This window comes from Daucus carota, chromosome 3 (genome assembly GCF_001625215.2).
Source record: "Daucus carota subsp. sativus chromosome 3, DH1 v3.0, whole genome shotgun sequence".
Classification (NCBI taxonomy): Eukaryota; Viridiplantae; Streptophyta; class Magnoliopsida; order Apiales; family Apiaceae; genus Daucus; species Daucus carota.
Window position 1 is genome coordinate 47,660,297 of NC_030383.2, and position 6,363 is coordinate 47,666,659.

At 35.5% G+C, this 6,363-nt stretch overlaps 1 long non-coding RNA gene across 1 annotated transcript; it reads right to left on the bottom strand.

The window, feature by feature from the left end:
* Nucleotides 1-1,405: 1,405 nt before the first annotated feature.
* Nucleotides 1,406-5,338, bottom strand: LOC135151285 (uncharacterized). The gene is made up of 3 exons (XR_010289895.1): nt 4,563-5,338; nt 2,595-2,788; nt 1,406-1,739 (listed from the first exon to the last, which is right to left on the bottom strand). It is a non-coding gene; the product is annotated as an uncharacterized LOC135151285 (long non-coding RNA).
* Nucleotides 5,339-6,363: the final 1,025 nt, after the last annotated feature.

Consider the following 6,363-nt stretch of genomic DNA (forward strand, 5'->3'; position numbering starts at 1 on the left):
CTGTAATGTAGTTGAATCGACTGTCTTAAAGGAATGAGTTTTCCAGTTCGAATCTACGGGGACAATGTGTTTAGTACATTTGTTTATCGAGGTTTAACTGTATATATTTATTGAATAAGATTGTTTATGTTTTGGGGGGGGGGGGGGGCAGTGAGGATTGGAAGGGGAGGGTTAGAGTAGGGTGTGAAGGGATCGTTAATTCTTAATTGTCGTGGTTTTAAATTATAGATGTAGACTGTAGAAATGTTTTGAATCAGATCTCAAGGATATCACGCTTAATAACTTGCTCTGTGTTGTTTTTAGTAAAATCTCTTTGGAGAAGAGATCTTGAATGGTACTTTTTAGTCCCCTGAGAGAGAAAACATGGTAGTGGGACAATAACAGATCGTGCAACTGAAACTGGATACTAGAAAGCCACTGAATTAAGACACTTATCTTCTACAAGGCCCTGCACCTAAAGGTGAAGGGACAGACTGGGTTAAGATTATCAATATCACAACCTCTTAAGTGTTCTATTCCATGCTCATGCGTGGAAGACTCTGGCATCTGATCCGGACTTGGAGAAAAAAACGTGACACCTAATGAACAATTATAGATGTTTTTGCAGTGTTGGTCTTCTGTGACACGCAAGATGTGCACTGGCTTTTTGAGGCATCATCTTAGATATATCAACTATTTGTCTATTAACAGTTTGATAAATTGTCTTTATAGATTTTCCGATTCATGTCGGCTCTTATATAATACTCTAACATAGAGTTTGGTGAGCCAAAAAAATGGGTGTGAAAATACAGTCTCGCCCTTCACTTAGATGGACTAATTACTTCTTCGTCCCTCCCTTATAAACTGTGAGTCTCTATGTGCCTCTTCGCTTTTCCGTTTATTGCCCGGGGAATTCCTGTGGCCTCAGTTGGCCTTCTACACCTCCGTCTCCCTTTTCCTCTGTCTGTTCGTTGCGTACAGCCAAGGCTTGCAATCCATAACTGAAGTGGTTTCTTGACTGCAGTTGCTCTTTCCGCAGGCCCACCGGGGTGTGCATTGCTGTTGGGGATCATGGAGAGATGTTGTCCTAGGTGACCTATTGATGAGGTTTGTTTTCCCAGATATTTTTATTGTGGCATTCTTATATATTTCATTTAGAGGGGGTTATTCGTGTAGATAGAATTATTTTTTCTTTCCGCTGCGAAATCTATGCTGGTCCAGTGGACCCAAGGTTTAGCCCGTTACCTGTCCTACGTAAAGTTTCATCAGCACATCAACTTGCCTTGTGACGGCCCGAGAATCCGGGGGTCTGGATTCTGACGTCACCACACAAAAACCATTTTTAAAACACCTTAAAAAAAAACCTGCAATATATTTTTTTTTTTATAAAGATAATGAAAATCCAAAAGAATTTTAAAACTTGAAATTCAAAACTTGAAAGCCATCATAAAATATTTGAAAGAGCACATTTCAACCCCCTAAAACAACAGGATCGCATCCAGGTTACAGTATTGAAATTAGAATCCACCACTAATATTACACAGCATTTCTTACCAAATCAGATCATCTTCGATAAGAGGAATCACTGTCAACTATTCCAGCTATGACTTACACTTGAAACCCTATAGCACAGCTCTAGCTTGCACCAACCTCATCAACTTTCCTGAACACTCCTCAACCACTGGATCCTCAACTCTGTCTCCTCGCCTAGCATTAGCCTTATCCACAATCTCAATCAATCATCTCAACTTTAAGCCTTTCTGAAATGGTTAGAAAGGAATAGCAAGGGTGAGCAACAATGCTCAGCAAGTAATAATAAACAATGATAGTTCTGAAATGATATAACAAAAGTTCACGAGTTCAAGATATAAGAGGATTCAACCTGATTTCATGAGTTCATGGTATTGTATAGAATGATTTACAATACCTTGCAGCATTTAAACTGAGAAATTCAATCTTTCCAAAGAATTATTGAATTGGACTATCACATTTTAATTAAAACCAAGGTTAGGCAGCTGATCAGTTCCGCACTAACCCCGAGCAGGCCCCGCCATGCTCTATCACTGGATCCAAGGCACTCATTGGCCTAACATGACCACGAATCTGGTCCACAGGTTTATATAAAAACAATAATCCAATTCTCTAATTCAATTCAAGAAGCCAATGTAAATTAACAGAACATCATCATAAATATCATCAACAACAGAATAATTCCAATTCAAACTTTGATAATAATCTATTCATAAATCATGATCCATCATTTCATAAATCACAGTTCAGGAAATCCTCAACTATTCAGTATCCTCCATTATCGGCTAAGCAACTGAATTTAGCCTGCTAAACCAGCATGACAATGGCGGGTTGAATAATCAAGAAGATCCCAATTCATTCAAAGCTCTAACTATCACTGAGCAACACATGCTTCAATGACAATCTGAACTTCGAATTAATTTGTAAAACGGAAATTCTTTAGAAACTTGAAGATTAGAAAGAATGGGTCAGAATACTCGCACTTTCGAACATTGAAAAGAAAGGTATGAATACTTGAAACATATACCAAAGGAATGGATCAGAATATTTGCAATATATCCAAGAGAAAGGTTTAGGATACTTGCCTTAAATCTGACTCCAGTTTCATAGCTCAACCTCATCTTTCAACTTTCACAATCTATGCATGTCGTAATCTCTAGACCATCTCTAGCTATACTCTATTCGCCACTTCGCTTCGCTTACTCAATCATCCCTTATTCGCTTTGCAATACCATTCCGACTTTCTGACGTCTTCGAGCGTACACGTCTCGTCCAAATCCTTTACGAGAATAAGATAATGCTATAGTCACTAAGCAATATATCGCATATACATATCACGTATATCGATACCCACTTATATACCCCTTTAAACCTATCACATACCACGTAACACATAAGCATGCTTTGACTCTTACATATAGTCAATCATATTCCACATAACATATCACCAATCAATTATCATATGAATCCTATCGAAAATCCGACATCGTCTCGTCTATTTATTAGACTATCCACCTGTTATCCTATCTCAATCAACAATCAACCAACAAGATCCAATCACTATAATCCATATATTCTTATCCAATATCAATCAACTCACGACACTATGTCATCCAAATCATTTATCACACGCATATACTATCATGAATAAACATGTATATCACGTAGTCATTAGTTAATAGCAACCAAATAACATATAATCACATTTTGCACATTTAACAAAAATTATTCAGATTCTCGACTCCATCATAATATTATGTCATATCAAACTAGACTTTATAAGCTTCTGTCTCTCTTTCGTTTCACTTGATTCCGACTTACGGATCAAAAGTTATGATCAAAACCGTTTTCTAACTCCTCTATCGGCACATAACACATCAAACAGATAGCAGACAACACATTACACATAAGGTTTCCCACCCCAATTGATATCAAATCAACTCTTGGATTAAAAATGATTTTTCGGGAATTTTCTGGAATTTTTAAACATTTTTCGGAATTAAAACGGATAAAAGAATCACTTTTCGGATAAATAATCAAGTCCCGAATACTTGAAATTGGACTTGAAATCATTCATAAACAATTATCGAGCCTTGAAAATAATTTGGAAAAATATTTTAAAGCTCGAAACTATTTTTTGGAATTTTTAAATCAAAAAGGATTAACTAAATCCAATTAATTAATCAATTAAAATCAATTAATAATTAATTAAAATAATTAATCAATTAATATTTAAATTAATTGACCAATTAAATAATTAATTACTAATTAAAATTAATTAACAAACTAATTTAGATTTATTTTTGAATAAAGAAATAATTAAAAAGCATTTTATTGAAATTAAAATAATTAAATAAAACAATTTTTGAAAATTAAAATCAAAGGTTTAAAGTGTAAACTTTTGAAAGTTTTGTCCAGGTTTTAAAGTGCAATTTTTCAAAGTTACAGGGGGTAATTCACAAGTTTCAAAACCTGAGTACAAAAACTTCATCATCTTCAAAACTTCGGTAACCAAACAGCAATAAGCCGCCGGCCACCACACTAACTCGCCGGAAATTCGTTTCCAGGCGTCCTCCACTCACCATCTACTCCAGATCAGTAGTACACACACCCATAAATCAATCCCCCATCTTTAATTAGGCAGAAGTCGCGCGAATTCGCCGGAAAATCCGGCCGAAGTCGGCGACTTCCCGCCGCCGATGGCGGCGATTCGAGCCACCTCCGCTCAAACCAAGCACACCAGCATACTCCCCTTTCTCTCCTCTTTCTATTCATATATACCACTACTGCCCAGATTTAGCGGAACCCATTTTCCGGCCAAAATTCAAACTTTTCCGGCAACAAGCTCAAGAACACCAAGAACACAGTTTCAATAATCAAACTGACTTTTCTACATGTTATTGAACTCCGTTTTTGACATATAATATACCAAAACGACGAGAAAAACATGCTCTACATCATAGAATCATCAAATCACATAAACGGAATCGTTTGCAAAAATTCATCATTTAAATCATATAAACTAGAATTTTAGAAAAATAATCTAAAATCACCTGTTGAATCTGCATATAAACGGATGATTAAGCTTGATTCTACGCGTCGATAGCTTCGTTTTGACTATTTATACGCCTCCATCGGATTCCAATAACACCTTCAAATCTTCGTTTGATTATGAAGAACACGAAGAACACCGCTCGGTTTCTCTCGATATTCGTGCAGAGAAACTGTTGAAATGATTTCTACGGTGAAAATAAGTTACAGGAAAGTCTATTTATATTTACAAATAATTGGTACCCCTTTGGATCGTTTATGACATGAAAATACGTATTTAATAGCTTTATATTAATAAAGCGGGGTCCAATCGGTACCGGTTTTCGAGATAATCATCAAAACGGGGCTTTTTAACTCAATTATTGGTCTGCGGGTCCCATTGCAATTATTACAAGATAAGGATGAATATAATAATCAAAATATCTCGTTTCACGCTTATCGAGACAAACTGGATAATTATCAACAATTAAAATACCCGAAAAACTCCGCCGGACCGACTCCGGGGAAAACCGTACTCCGGATCGAAAAAGTCAAAACACGAAAAATGTCCGGAATATTCAAATTAGGCTAAAGGTAAGTTTTCTCGAAACTTCCGGGAAGAAAAATCGCTACACCGTTACGAGTGGACGGTTTTACGGAAGTCACATAATTAATAAATAAATATAAATATACACAATTAAATCCGTAAATCGATTATAAAATCATCTAACATTCCATAAATCGATATGAAAATATCCAAATAAACTATATTTTCTCCTGAACATATAGAAATTGAAATCTCTCAAATACGAACACATATGAGCAGTTAACGCAATAAACCAGATAATATAAAATTCACAAAAATTCATATATTAATCATATAATACTCATAATTAACCATAACTAATTAACTAACAAATCCACCAATACCACTTACTCACATCACACATATATGCACATAATAATCATCTATAATTTTCGAAACAATATATGAAAATCAGTTTTAAAAATACAATTATTTATCAATAACACAATAACCCAGGGTTTAATATAAACCTTTGAAAACTCATTAAACTGGAATAAAATATTAAATCTTATTCCTTTCTTTTTAAGAAAATCATTTATAATATTAATAAAAATATTTTTAAAATCCGGGTTATTACATGCCTTCTGCTAACGCTTGGAAATAGTATTTCCGCCTGTCCTCGATGTAGCTACCACTGAAAAGAAAAATTGAGTTACTGGGTTGATAGTGTACACAATCACTGTGGTAAGTTGATTTGTGTTGCTACCTCAAGTGCCATTCTGGTCTGGCCTAAGAAGGAGTCATGAATAATTGTGGCTGCTCATATATGTTTTCCAGTTTCTGTTACAGTACGGAAGCTGGGTTTTCCTAACTTAATATGGTATGTTTCAGCACTCGGGGGGCTGTTGAGAAACCATGCTGGAGAGTATGCTACTGGAGTACATGCTGCAGAGGCAACATAAAATGTGCTTGAACTAAGGTTGGTCCGATGCTTATAAAATCCTTGTATTAAGACCTGTGAAGGCAAAGACTTAAATGGAAAATGTCTGTTCAACTTTACTAATTTAATTACTGCACTTAGTTGTTCATGGAACAATAGATGTTGAGAGGATTTCATCATTATCCAAACCACATCAGACATTAGTATGTGGTAATATATGCAGGCATGTAAGACTGTTTTGCGTCATGCTTCAAATTGGGCTGAAGGCAGGATATTTCAATAAACAAAGGCATATACAAAACTATTCACAACGCAAGATATTGCTGCACTTGCAATGGCTTATTGTCAGATTTTCTAA